The sequence below is a fragment of the Setaria viridis genome, chromosome 5 (assembly GCF_005286985.2).
Source record: "Setaria viridis chromosome 5, Setaria_viridis_v4.0, whole genome shotgun sequence".
In the NCBI taxonomy this organism is placed as follows: Eukaryota; Viridiplantae; Streptophyta; class Magnoliopsida; order Poales; family Poaceae; genus Setaria; species Setaria viridis.
Window position 1 is genome coordinate 25,179,543 of NC_048267.2, and position 15,199 is coordinate 25,194,741.

The following is a 15,199-nucleotide window of genomic DNA, read 5'->3' on the forward strand; positions in this document are numbered from 1 at the left end:
GAGTGTTAAAGCCAAAACACTCGGCAAACATCACTACTTTGCCGAGTGTCAGGGACACAGCACTCGGCAAAGGGCCCATTTTTGCCGTGTGCAGGCACTCGGCAAACACCACTACTTTGCCGAGTGTCCTGTCCCTGGCACTCGGCATAGCCGCAGTGTTTGCCGAGTGCAGACACTCGGCAAAGTAGTGGTGTTTGCCGAGTGCAGACACTCGGCAAAGCCCTGGTGTTTGCCGAGTGCCTGATCTGGCAATCGGCAAACCCGCCGTTACCCCCCAACACCGCCAGCACCTACTTCGCCGAGTATATCTTTTCGCCGAGTGTTTTTTGACCGTCAGCAAAATGTTTGCCGAGTGCTCGAGTTTTGACACTCGGCAAAGTAATGTTTGCCGACACAAAATTTGCCGTGTGTTGTTTGCCGAGTGTTACACTCGGCAAAGGCTTTGCCGAGTGTTTTCGTGCCTTCGCCGAGTGCCTGTGGCACTCGGCAATTAGTATGTTTCCCGTAGTGCACGTCACATAGCACCCGTTAAAAATGGCCCTACTTGACCCGCACGCCCATGCTTCTACGGTTCGTTGCACTGTCTCATCACAGGATTGACGCAATAATCATGAGACGGACGCGCAAATTATTGTCCACAAGCAATGCATAGGAATTCATTGGTCAAGATTCTTCAACGGACATGTTAAGGTCAACACAATGAAGATCTAATATTATATGCTCCTTTGAAAATGCGTTTTTAGACTCTTTGGGATGATTTCAGCTATTCCTCGTCCAATTTCAAGTCAAAGGGAATTAGGAAAACCTTGGATCGCTAAAAACTTCTCTGGCATGTGATGGTGTCATTATGAATCTATATTTGCTTCGCTAAAACTATTCAAAGGTTGATTTTTTCTTTTTTATCTCTTTATACAGTTTTTTTTGCATTTTAAATTTTACATGAACATAGAACTTTATATTATTTATTCATTCATATTTTTGTTAAATTTTTTCAGTGCTTTTTGAAACGGGCAATGGGGGCACGGAAGAGGTGGGACCACTCGATATGTTCTCTGCCCGCGTCAGTGTGTGCTTTTATGAACTGATGAAGCGCATCGACAATCCACCTCTTGTGCATGTTGTGTCAAACTCTTCTTTGAATGTAAAACTTACATAAGATATGTCAGATTTTTTATTACTAGAGAAGAGCTACAGGTGTAGGAACCCACCCCAAAAAAGGGGAAACCAAAACCGAAGGTTATACAAGCGGCTCAAGAGCCAAGGAAAGTAAAAAAAAAGATAACACATTTTGAAATTAAGGTTATTTTGGAGGGGTTTTAAAGTGCTCCAGCTTTGGCTCCTTAAGAAGCCATAACAAATTAAAAATAGCTTCGCCCCTTGAAGCCGTCAAGAAGCCGGAAATTTAGCTTCTACCGAGTACTCCTCTAAAAATGCTATCCGAAGTTGTTTGGCCAAACTTTTTACGAAGTGCTTTAGCTTTAAAAGAAATTGCTTCATCAGAGAGACTAGAGCCGAAGCTATTTTAGAAGAGGTTGGAGGCCGAGCACCGTCAAACTATAGCTCAAGTCAAAGAAGTTAGTCCTAGAAAACCCTTATTTTCTTGAAGGCCCCAGCATCTCACTTCATCCTTATTCTTTGTGACAAACTTAGAAACTGTGGCAAACTTGCTTGGAACTTGCGATGGTCGTCTACTCTTCCCAAAACAGCAAAATAACTGACGGTTGTGTAGACGTACGAACGATCAGGTACTACAATGGTCATAAATTTGGCCTTCCCATTAGGCACGGTCTAAACCAAATAGAAAATGGAGGCCAAGTTCTCATCCCCGTAAAAAATTCGAAAGTGAAGAAGGCCAAATTAATTCCAAGACACATATGTCATCAAGCACACGTAACAAACGCGCACCTGTCCAGTCTACTGAGCATCTTAAGGATTATACTTCATTGCTTAAAGCAACTGTTCAACTTGAACCGTTCGTATTTCTTTGGTGTTTCCTTTTGGTGGAGGTACATGTGGTGGTTATGCTGAAATTACATGTAAGTGTATGTGTCTGTGCCTAGCTTGTTAGAATGAAACTGCCTAGGGTGTCAAGCAGGCACATGCAGACAACAGTGCAGAACTGAGCTGCAATCCCGGTTGGGAAACCCCTTCAGTCCGGACTGCAGGACTAAAATCCCGTCATTTAGTCTGGGTCAGGCAACCGGAAGTGAAATAGGACATTTAGTCCCGGTTAACCAACTGGGACTAAAGAGGCCTCCAGTCCATGCCCCGGGGCGCTCACCTTTAGTCCGGTTGGTATAGCCAACCAACACTAAATGTTTTTTCTTTTTCTTTTCTTTTCTTTTCTTTTATGGTTTCTTTTCCATTCAATTTGTTTTCATTTAAAATAGCTTTTCGTATACGTATTATATGCTACTATGGTACGTCCATAAATAAGAATGAAACTAATTAATAAGAGCTTGTATATTACAATGAGATCATTCCCATTCATCAAGTTAATACAAACCATAATAATTTAAACCAAGTCAATACAAACTAGCTAGATGTTCAAGTACACACCAAAGTACATGCAAACATAACTAGCTAGATGTTCAAGTACACACCAAAGTACATGCAAACATAAGTTCATTGCCAAGTATGACTTTGCCATATTATGAACTCGGCGTAGTGTAGGTCACCGATGTAGCAAGATATAATACCATCGATATAGAGCAACGCATTAAGTAGTGCACTCTCCCTTACTTCACAAGTACGAGCACAGAGTTTACTAACGACGATAAGCGGTGGTCGAGAAGTGGCTGTGTCAGATCCCCTCTTAGTCACAAGCAGTTTTTCCTGAAATCCTTGTGTAGTGAGTGTTGGCCTTTCAGCGGCATATTGCCAATCATAGCCCAATTGATCTAATGTCTGGTCTAAAATGGCTTCAAAGTTGAAACCTAGGTTAAGTGATAGTCCTCAACTTGTAAGTGTTGACAGAAAAAATGTATGAGAACCAACCAAATTGACATAACATTAAATCTGGATATAAGCTATGAGTTCGACTTTGAGTTTACCATGACATTTGGGTTGTTTCGAGCAATCGTTGCACAAAAGCCCGAAACGTCATGAAGTCATGAAAGAGGCCCGCATTTATAGCTTCTATCTTCACAGAGGAAAATGTAGGCAGATTGTGTTAGAGAATGAAGAACTCCCGTAGGGAGTGGAAGGATGAAAATGATTCTCTTCTGTATTGATTATTGAGTCACTGTTACATTTATACAGGATGAGGGGGTGTGAAGGCATCCCTTCTGAAAGGGTGTGGCCTTTTCGTGAAGGGGTGTGTCCCCTTCGGTACTAATTACATAATTATCTCTTAATTACATTCTTAAGTAATTGATCACTAATTAGTGATTCACAACACTCCCCCTTGATCAATTGCTTCATGTAATCTTATAAACATTGTTTGTATAGCTCCTTCAAAAATCCTGTGGGAAAAATGTAAGGAGTGTATATATATGTCATAGGAAAAACTCCCTTTAAACCCCTTAGGGAAAATATAGGAGAAAATGTTATATAACATATGTGTTTGCTTTAATTATCATATGGGAAAAACTCCTCAAAAATCCTATAAGAAAAATATTGAGGAGAAACCCACTTGTATATCCACATGCCATTAAAACTTCTTTAAAATCTAGTGGGAAAATATAAGGAGAAAATGATATGGCATATTTAGATTATTGTCTCATTTCAAACTTATATGAGAAAAACCTTGAAAGGAAAAACTCATAAGTTTGGAGATCAATAATATTATGATCTGAGGATCATATTTGAATAACCTTCCCCAAAACCCAACGGGAAAATATGAGAAGGAATTCTATGTCTTTAATATCTTCTTAAAAACCCTTAAAGAGAAAACAGAAGATATGACATATAATATGTCTTGAATACCACGTTTAAAAATCCTGATGGGATAATAGGTGATATGACATATATTCTTGTATTGATATTGCCTCATTAAAACCTTCTATGAGAAACCTTTGTGAGGAAAACTCATATAGGAAAAAGAGTACAATATGATGATAGGTTAGGGAGTCTCCCCTTGAGCCTTGCAAAATTTGAAGTTGTTACTCACCACTTACCATGAACACTATTCTACAATGTAGTGGTTGATAAGTACATTAGTGAGTATATTTTGAAAGATGTTTATTCCCATAAACATTTTGAGCAATATGATATTGCTATTTCATCCAAGCAATACGAGTTGCATTATCATTTATGGATAATGTTAGTGATTATATGCAATCACATTTTATCATTCATCGAAGTCATACACATATACATGTGATGCTTCAGAATGATAGATGAAAGTTATCATTAGAGTTCATTTTGATGACTCACGTGAAAACTTTATTATCAATATCAGTCTATGATCTGGCAATATGGGGATTAGTAAGCCAGTATCTTCATATCCTACTTTGTCATGTCTTGAAATTAATCAAGATCTTTCAGTACCATTTGTTGGCACTATGTTTATCATCCCATGATCTAATTGGATAGTAATCCATCTTTAGAGATTGAATGACCACAAGTGTTGATGGATATAAATAATATTGGTACAATATCAATTGAATATTGATAAACTAATATATATGTCTAAGTTGCAAACTTAAACATAATTTGGTTTTACCCAAATTTCCATCTCAAATTCCGTCATAAAATGATTGCATGTTTGTTTATGTGTGTTGAGATGATGGAAAATCCAATTCAGGATTTATTTGTGAACACACATATACAATCATTGTGATTGGAGTAATTCTTTTGTGGAAGATACTCTCTTAGTCAGTTGTACCACAATCAACTTGACTATTTCAAGCCATGTAGTGACTTGAGTTATACACAATATATGTTGTCTATCAAAGTTATTTGATCTGCCAATGATTAAATATAGGAACATAATTTTCACATATACCATGATGGTATCTTGCTCGGTCTCTGCGTGAAACCATTGCTACAATCTCTCATTATATCACCACCTTGATTTCATAAAGAATGCATTTGTGAGAACATGTATTACTGCGGTAAATACATCTCACCAGTGAATGAGAGAAATACTCCATAATTGCCACCTTTAATTTGACCCAATTTGAGTGTTGATACACTCTGCCTAGGACTTTTGGTCTAGATCCAATTTAAGGTGTATAGCAATTTTGAGGAGCATATGTCGATAATTTGTAGTCTTTGTATAATTGATTCAATGGAACCAATAGAGCATGTGAAATATTAACCCTTTAAAACTCTTATCTCATTTCCCACGATGGTAGAGTTAGGATGTTCCAATGACCCAGTGCCTAAACTTATGTGCATATGTACTGGGCTTTTGAATACTGAACATTCATAGTCTTTGGATTTCAATATCCATAAAGTGTCTAACAATATGCATGATGTTGATTTGCATTTACTATCTTGGAGGATATCTCCCCCTATTTCTGCGGATGCTTGTAATAAGCTATATCCCTAGTGACCATACTTCTTCCTCTCTTATTTTAAATTGGGAGTTGAGTGCTCTTGTTAGATCAACACACTTTCTGGCACACTAATTGTAGGGATTGGATATGATGACACTTTTGATAAGTAAATGCATTTGGTAGACTATTTGTAATGTTTTACAAATATAAGATGTTCTGAACTGTTGATTCAGACATTCGTTGGTATGTACGTGGATGTGAGGATTGAATATGTATAATATTCATTTTGGATTCCTGGCATTCTATGTGTGGTATTAATCTCCCCCTAATGCCTGGAATTATCCTCAAAGTGTTATCAACATACGAGCTTGTGTGTAAATCCCCATATGAGACCTAAGGTATTATATGAATGACGGATAAGAATACATTTTGTGGTCCATAATGCCTATGATGTATGTTGCGGTGGTGATATTGGTATGTGTAAAATATAACCAATCACGCAGATGGGAAATATTTGGCTGCGGCCAAGTTTCCACGTACCAACTGCAACGAAGGGAGCCGCATGATTGTAGTTTTATGAATTTAGATTATGCAGTGTGTGAGTCCGCATATTACCAATTTGATGTTGATAAACTGAATTCTATTTGTTGATCATGCAAATAAGATATCTCGATAAGAGATTCAGTTAAGCCATAATCGATATGGACATATGGTACTTAATGATATAGTTCCCAAAACCAAATAATTGCATATGAATGGATGTGATCCTTATGATCAGTAAGGGCACATGGGAGACTATTTGCATATGAATGCATGAGCACTTTAGAGTGCCCATATAGTCCATAAATGGCTTAATATGGCCAGCATATCTTCAATGCATTCAAGAAACTTAGTGGCTCATTATTTGAAATTTTAAAGTAAGAGGACCTTAAAATTAATTCCCTTGTGACACATGCGGTGCACAAAATCTAAGGATTTTGGGAATGCATGCTATGACCAACATAATTGATAATAATTTTTCTTATCATTCATGAATTAGAATGATCAGGGCTATCATGCCAATTCTTGATGTAATCAAGATTGAAAAATTATTTCAACATGTCATATGGGATTGATGTATATACATATAACATACCCCAGATGATATGGAAGGAATATTTAATTTTCATGTCCATTGTACCAAGTTGAGTGCTGATATTTCATCATTACTCTTGGTAATAGGTTTCTATATGAAACCATACAAAATGGATATCATGAAAACATATTTGGGTATTTGTAGAATACATGAGTGCATCTACAATTAATAATTGAATACCCATAATGAGAGTGTATCTCTCTCATAATTGTGATAGTGGTGATCCACTTAATGAAATTCATTTTCTTTCTAGTTTGATCCCAAATGAATACCATGTACGAGGTACATGATATTAATGATGGACAATATACTACACATAGTAGTATAATATTGAACTAATGATGATAATTCAAGGGATAATATGGAGACCTTTTGAGGTCTTATGTTTGAAATGAGTTTCAAATTTATCCCCATGAATTCTCTTGCCTCCAAAGAAGTGGAGGTATTGTTGAACTAAATATTTAATTTGGAAATAATTTGTACATGAGATGTATAACCACACTTTAGACAAACATGAGATTTGTCATTCTGGTCACTTCTAAAGAAAGTGACATTTTATGTATGGGATCCATGAACTGAAAGTTCTATTCTTTGTTGATAACTCTAATGAGAGTTCAAAGAATAAATGGATCTTGCTCCTTTGGATACTCAGATTTGTAAAATCTGAATGGAGGAAATGTAGTAGCACACAAAGGTGCATTATGTGGTAATTTCAACAATGGATTGGGTACTTTGATTAGGGGAGAACAATGGTGGCATTGAAGCCTTGAGTCTCCCAATGATATCGTTGATATCAAGTCCCAATGATGGAGAGTAAATCCCATCCAATGCGAATTCAAAAATTCCATTTTGGAAACATTAGTCATGTCCTACATGAGTAGATCATGTATTTAAATTTACTCGAGGTGTAAATTATATAGCATGAATATATTGTTGTGCAAAATTTAATCAAGTTGATACTTGATTACAAGTGAACTATTCTATGATTGACAAGCGACATAAGTCATTGCACATGTTGTGCACTCCATTCTTGTGAGAATGGATGATCTGATGATCATTGCCAAAACATAGTCTTATGTATATATGACATAAGATAGTCACTTAAATATTTTGCACTTTTCTGCTATTTTATTTAAGCAAAAGTTGATGCTTAAATTAAAATTCAAGATGATTCTTGAATTATTTGATGCAAGATCTTGTATATTCAAAATGCGTTTTGAATTACAAGTAGTATGCACTTTATATTTGTTACACGATGAAATCGCTGTTTTTATCGAGTGTGACTCGATCACCATGTACTAGTGAGTTAACACATCACAAAGTAATCACTAGAATGGTGTAAACTTTTAAAGTAGTGAACAAGGAACTCGTTGCTGTAGGCATAGTTTGCATGATTGCAATAAATGCCTAGTGAGTTGACACATATGTGTTACACTAAGTAATATTAGGAGATCGCATGAAGAGTAATCCTCATGTTGGTGTTTTCATTATGCAAAAATAGTGAAGGCAAGTTGATACTTGCAACACAATTAAGGTATAGGACATGTTAATTCCTGCAAGAATAAATGACTTGATATTCATATGCAAAGTTGTCCATTTATATGAAAATTGGATATACACTTTGAAGGTAATCATCATAAAGATGTAGATCTCTCAGTGATAAGCAAAAGCTGCCTAAAAGCACGGTCTCAGGGCAGATAAATTCTTAGAACGAACTTATCGCAACCAATGCCTAGGTCGCATCACCTTATGTTATTCCAAAATCATATGTATAAACCTTAATTTTAATTTTTGCTTTATATTTTACTTGATGTAGAATATTGAGTATGCAAATTGCATATGTAAAATTGTTCTAACACCCATGATAGATCTGCGGATCATAATGATTCTTTTTACTGCGGTAAATTTGCATCCAAAGTACATAGGTGCTACTACCTGATGGTATATTTAATGTGCATGACAACACATATGTACAAGAACAATTCATGTACAAACATGTAGAATAGTATATTCTAAAACATGTAAATAAGATAAGCCTGAGGGTTATCTAATGACTTGGAGGAGTCCAAAATGTCAGCCTGCGGGCTTGACTCGCACATATTCGGCCTGCTGGCCCAATTCGCATTCGCATGGCTTGGTGGCCCGACTTGCGCTCACGCCGGCCTGCGGGCCTGCTCGCGCTTCACTGGGCTCGTGGCCTGGTGGGCCGCTGCGGCGGCCTGGTTGGCCCGTCTTGGTCCGGCCTGTTGCGGCCTGGTGGCAGCCCATGGCCTGCTGGCCCGTGACAAAGGAGCGGAGGAGGGGGCATGGTTAGGGTTCTGCACCCCACACTCCCTGGAGCTGCCACCGCATACGGGCCGTACCACCCCACCGCCGTTCCTCCTACGGCTGCACCCCTTGGTCGGCTCAAGTGCCGCCTGCGGGCTGTGCCCCTTCGCCGCCTCGAATGCCGCCCCTTCACCGGCCTGGGCGGTTGGCCATGGAGCACCTCCTGCCTGCGGGTGGCCTTCTGGTGGCCTGAGCCACCTGCGGTTGGCCGCCGTTGCCTTGAATCCCGCCGCCTGCGGGTGGGCGCCACCGGTTGAGCCGTCTGCGGGCAGGTACCACCAACTTGTAGATCCACCTGCAGGCGGGTCTCGCCGGTTAGGGCTGTCTGCGGGTGGCCGCCGTTGTGCGCTGCCATCCCAATCCATTTCTTCCTCCTCCTCCTTCTTGATGCCCCCAGGTTTGCTGGCTAATGCCGGCCGTTGGCCGGCCTCTCAGTTGGAGGAGAGACCCAGCGTTGCTGGGTTCCAAGTGTCGCGCCGTATCCCTAGGCGGTGGTCCATGGCCATCTCGCGGCCATGGTTTTCTTGTGCATCGGTTGCCTCTGCATCCTTGGTTGCGGATGATGCAGATACTAGGGTACCATTCTCCTTGAAGAATGGTGGCGCCCCCCGTCGAGCCGCCATTGTCCCAATCACAAAGCTTGGGTGCGTCTCCTTGTGCCCGCCGATGGCGGTTGGGCCGTCCTGAGGGCCAAAACCGGCGTTGACAGTCCCTGCCCTTGGTGCGTTAGCGTCAGTGATGACCCTAATGCCTTCCATTTCAGTGCCAGGACGACAGATGCGGAAGGTCATCGGACGGTGAGTTTGTTCCTGTTGTGGTGTTGGCGTAGGGAGTCTAGGCACTGGCGTTGCCGTGCGAGTACGCTCTGATGAGGTACTTTCACTGGTTGTGGTCTTGTTTGCAGGAACAGAAGGACTAGGCCGCTGGCCTGGACTGCGTGGATGACCACAACGACCATGGCGTTCACGGCATCCTGCAGGACGGCGTGCGGAGGACTCTCAGCGGTGGCCGCGAAGGGAAGAACAAGGAAACCATCCTCAAGTGCACAGAAGCGAAGGACTTCGTCCATGTTTACCTCTGTTGTGAAGGCCTTCGTGCCTGTGTCTTCCTTGTTCTTGCGTTAGGTGTTGCCTCTATTCTTTCTGTCTTTGCCTAGTAGAGGCTAGCGTGTCTGATAACGTGTTAGAGAATGAAGAACTCCCGTAGGGAGTGGAAGGATGAAAATGATTCTCTTCTGTATTGATTATTGAGTCACTGTTACATTTATACCGGATGAGGGGGTGTGAAGGCATCCCTTCCGAAAGGGTGTGGCCCTTTCGTGAAGGGGTGTGGCCCCTTCGATACTAATTATATAATTATCTCTTAATTACATTCTTAAGTATAATTAGTGATTCACAATAGATTGTACCCCATATTAGTAAGCGTCCTTAGACATGCCTGGACAGCATATTTTTTCTACCATAGTCTTGTGGGGTGCCTTCATTCCTGTCTCTAAGATTTGTAGCGGTAATGGAAAATACAATTCGACATTGGATGAATCATCCGTTATCTACTTGGAAGCTCTCAACATTGACGTTGTCAACCCCGAAATTTGAGAGTGTGTCTTCAAGCCAAATGATCGAGCCAATTACCTACGGTACATTTAAAAATCACATATATATACATATCAGAAACTATATCTGTACAAGCGTATTTAAAACATATTAATTTATTGAAAACATATATTGTTGCTTACTATGTTTGGATGATTGCGCGGTGCATTCGGCACTATTGGATCGAATCCCACACTACTTACATAGCCGCCAAAACCTACTACTATACTTCCGGCGAAGGAAGACGTCCGGCCATCTCTTCTCACTAAAGTCAATATATCAAAATTCATATCACTAAAGTCTATGTATATATGTATATATGTATATATATATATATATATCAAAATTCACATCACTAAACCCTATATATCAAAAATTATATATATCACTGGAGTCAATATTTTTCATACATCAAAATGCATATCACTAAAGTCATTGAAATCAATATTTTTCATAAAACAAAATTCATATTATATAACAAAATTCATATTACCAAAATGCGGATCGGGGTGGGGCGAGGACGTTGGCGGGTTTGCGGCGTTGTGTTGTTGTGGTGGCTGTCTAGCTATTATCACTTGAAGTTTTGTTGTCATGCTGGTTTTGTTTTGTTTGGCATTTTTTTCTTAAGTTGTGTTTCTGTAAAATACAAGCTTGGCAAATTAAACTTTGCAGCTGCTTTTTAGGGAAAAAATCTCAGGCCATTTTCTTCTAGTATAATAAAGTCAAAATTCAACCGTTTTTGTTATAGTTTGCTCGTTCTGGCACAAGGGGAAAGACACAAATTTATATATATGGATATAAAAATGTCAACTGAACGCTGTTTTTAACTTTTTATTGACCTTACATGTTACACGAAAACTACTGATACCCAGAACACATCTAATCGAAGGAACATTATTAGACTGCAAGATATAGCTACAAAAGAAAATGTTTTATGAGTAAAACATTCAGAGTTCAGAACACTAGCAAGTGCCATCGCAGTCTTCTAGGCCATGAACCGACCGGCGGCATTAATTGGGCCCCGCCGTAGATCCTTCTCCCACAACGGATTCTGCTCCTCGAGATCTAACCTCAACGCGCTGCAATAGCAAGAACAAATCCAGCAGCAATAATGTCATTATTCAGTAATCCACCGGATGATGATGCATGATTGAGTGTTCGTTGGTGTACTCATACTGATGGCAACAACTAGCTAGCAGGCGAACTAGCTAGGCAATTACCTGGACGCTGTGCAGCTTAGCGAGCTCCTGTATACTTTGTCCTTTTCACCTCCAATGCGGCCGTAGCCGGCGACACGGTCGACGAGACCGAGGAACTTGTCCTTGATCCGAGCAGCGAAGTTAGCCATGTGATCGATCGACAAAATGGAGCTTCTTAGCTAGTAGCTTACTCCTAACTAATGGAGTCTTAAGCTCAGCTGCTTAAACGTCCGAGTAAGCTTCTAGCTCTGGTTATATATGAATGAGGGCGAGCAGTGGTGCAGTGGTGTGCTCCAGGCGATCACGGAGCAACCTATTTATACACGATGAGGCCAGTCACCGAACGCGTTGGCTGTGCCTGCCCCACGCGTGCGCGCGTGAGGATATTCGAGTCGCCCGCTCGCTGTTTCGCGCGCTTTTCGGACCCACGACGACGGAATCAGAATTTCTCGGTGTTCTGCATCACTGTGCATGGTTGGTGGAGCACCTCAGCCGAAGTCCTGATCTGATGATCACGTTCTTTGTCAGTCAATTACTGAGTTGTTTATATGTACGTGTACTTGTAAAGAATGACTTGTTAATTTTTGTCCGCTACGCGTGCCATAATATTCTCTGTGATATGGTCGACGTATAGTTTTCGGGCAGGCAATAGTAATATTATATCAATGAGCGTGATCAGTGATGACAGCAGATTGTTTTGTTGGTAACCTGTAGCAAATAGTTACCATTGCATTGCTCATAATGTTAAGTGTATCCCGGCCATGTTGTTTCACTGTCCCAAATCTCAAGTGTCAGATGACAAATCCTGCTATTTTGCCATATGCGCCAATTTCCGTCAAGTATATAATATGATTAACAATTTTGATGTAGTAATAATAAAGCATCTTACACCATTGAGCCAACTCATAGTCCAACATGGCATCTTCACAAGTGGATGTGTACTAGTACTATGGTGAGAACGAAGTGCCCTCCGTGCTGGTCGTCTCGTGAGAAGGTGACTCAAGGGTCCGCCCGGCGGCCTCCCAGCCACCTCTAGTGGTAGCGGCGGCGTGTAGCAGCGGCGGAGCAGTTTGCACCTAAGGATGAAAAACACATTTAATTTGATACAAATATTATAATTACTATATCTTTTATCGATCATGAATACAAAACAAATAACTTGGATTCAGATTTTTGTGTTCGAATATCTCAATTTATTTGTCTATGTGTATATACGTCACCACGTTACCAATGATTTTAGAAAAAATGGATTATTATATAATAAGATGTCAAAATATAAGTACACAACAATCTATACAACTTGGTCAATAGCCACGTCATTGGTCAACAGCTTGGTTAGCTACCTTCTGCAGTCTAGCCTTTCCAGATTCCCATAATATTCAAAAACAGCTATTCTTTGGGTCAAGGTAGACATACAAGCAAACTGCCCCCTATATTTATGGAAAAGTCTCTGGCAGTTGATATCATCACTAGAAAAATTACCAAAATTTAAATTTTATATATTTTATTTTTCAAAATTCCACATGTTTATGATGACCTAAATGACATTTTCTTATGTATTTTATTTCAGCTACAACAGTTTACTGAAATCCCCCTGAGTTTTTATAATTTGAACCTGCAGTCTTAACCATTTTAGTTAAGCCCTCAGTTTTTCAAAGGAATTTACAGTTAGATTTTTTTTATGTTTCCTTTTACAAATAAGTCCCTAAAACTTTAAAAGCTCATATCTCCATTTTAGGTGTTCTTTATGCTCACGCAATTGTAGGAGTGACCCACAGATGTTAGTAGCCTTTTTAATGTGTTTTCAATATTTGATGTAATATCCTTTTAAGTAAATTTGTTTGTGTCCATTGATACTATCTATAGGAGAGAAGATGTTCGAGATTGATCTAGAAGGAAAGTGGGAAGGTTTGAACAACATTTGGACGCAAGTGTCCTTGACCATACTTGCACCTACTTTATTTTATTATAGTTTAAACTTTAGTTGCACGTAGAGTCTAAGTTGATTCCCATGTTTGGGTTTACTAGAAATTCACATGCTTAGCCTTGCAAGTCAGGGTTGATTTGGGGTAAGTAAACTCAAACTTGGTTAATTTTGTTATATATGTTGCAAAGTTGGAAACTTTGCGAGAACTTGGTTACGGGGTGGTGAATTTGAGTAGGACGGATGGAATGGTTGGATGGATTTGTTTGGTTTTGTTCGTGTCTCGGGTTTGTGCTTAATCTCTAGCTTGGATTCAATGGACCAGTTCATGGAGCATGTAACTAGGAAAACCATGTAGCCACACGAGGTCTATATGGTGGTGGTCTTAGGAGAAGCCATCATCGTGGCAGTCACGATCATCGCAGTCGTCATGCCGGTCGCGGCTGCCATCATGGTGGTCATGGACACCGCCGTTCACCTAGCCACCTTTGCTGTGGTTGCGGTCGTTGTCGAAGGTGCTTGTTGTGATGCTCCCGCTTGACCTCGTCCTGAGCGTTTTGCTTTGCATTAATAGTGTGGTGGGTGTCACGGTGTTGCCCGACACAATCATGGATAAAACCACGAGAGTGGTCAGGCTCAGGTTGCTAATTGCCGTCGGCGCCCCAACTGTTATTTTCGTGGCCTGGTGACTCCTTGAACAACATGGCAGGACCCTTCGCCTGGAAGCAGATCTCTCGGCCGACTCGACTAGGACCTTGAGCTTTTTATGGATCACGCGAATGGCTGGATCCTCCAAGATTGGAATGTTTTTGAGGATGTGTGTCGCCGCTGTGATGTTCTAGCTGGCATGAATGAATATGTGGACATCGGCGACATCGCACATGATGGCACCATGAACGTCACAACCATGCTAGCATAGGTGTTCAACGTTTCCCTACCACTGGTGCTGGCGCTCGAGGTCGGCCCGTTCCTCCGTGAGCCGGCTCCTCCATGTGTCAAGGCCGGCATGCTATGCCATAAGGCGGTCGGTTTTCTTGTAGAGGTATGCCTCCAGTTTTTCTGGAGTTCGCCGTATGGGAGCGGGGTTCACTGGTTCTCCTTCATGTCACCTCATTCCACTGCATTGACCTGCGCCATCATGTTCTTAAGCCCTCGTCGCTAGAGTTGGGGACGTCATTAGCATCATATCCCGTGTAGTCGACGAGGATGCTGTTGATGAACTTGGCCACGTAGTTTGCCATCCTGATGAATGTGGTATTCACGGACTATGGTCTCGGGGGGGAAGTGCTTCCCTAAGCCCGAATGGCCAATTTGAGGGGCCGAACAATGTACCCAGTCTGGCACTATGCCAGATGTGACCCTAACCAACTAAGGTGCTCCTCTATTGGGTTCAACGTGGACCAACCTACCTTAGTCGTGGGGGTCGGTTATGGTCTTAGTGAACATACTCGGGTCTAGGTATGGATTGTTGTTGGTGGGTTTGTATATTAAAGTGGCCCATTTAACACATTCAAGCAAGCTTATTACGATGGTTGGGTTGTGACGTTGTATGCCCCAATATATCTATATCTATATAT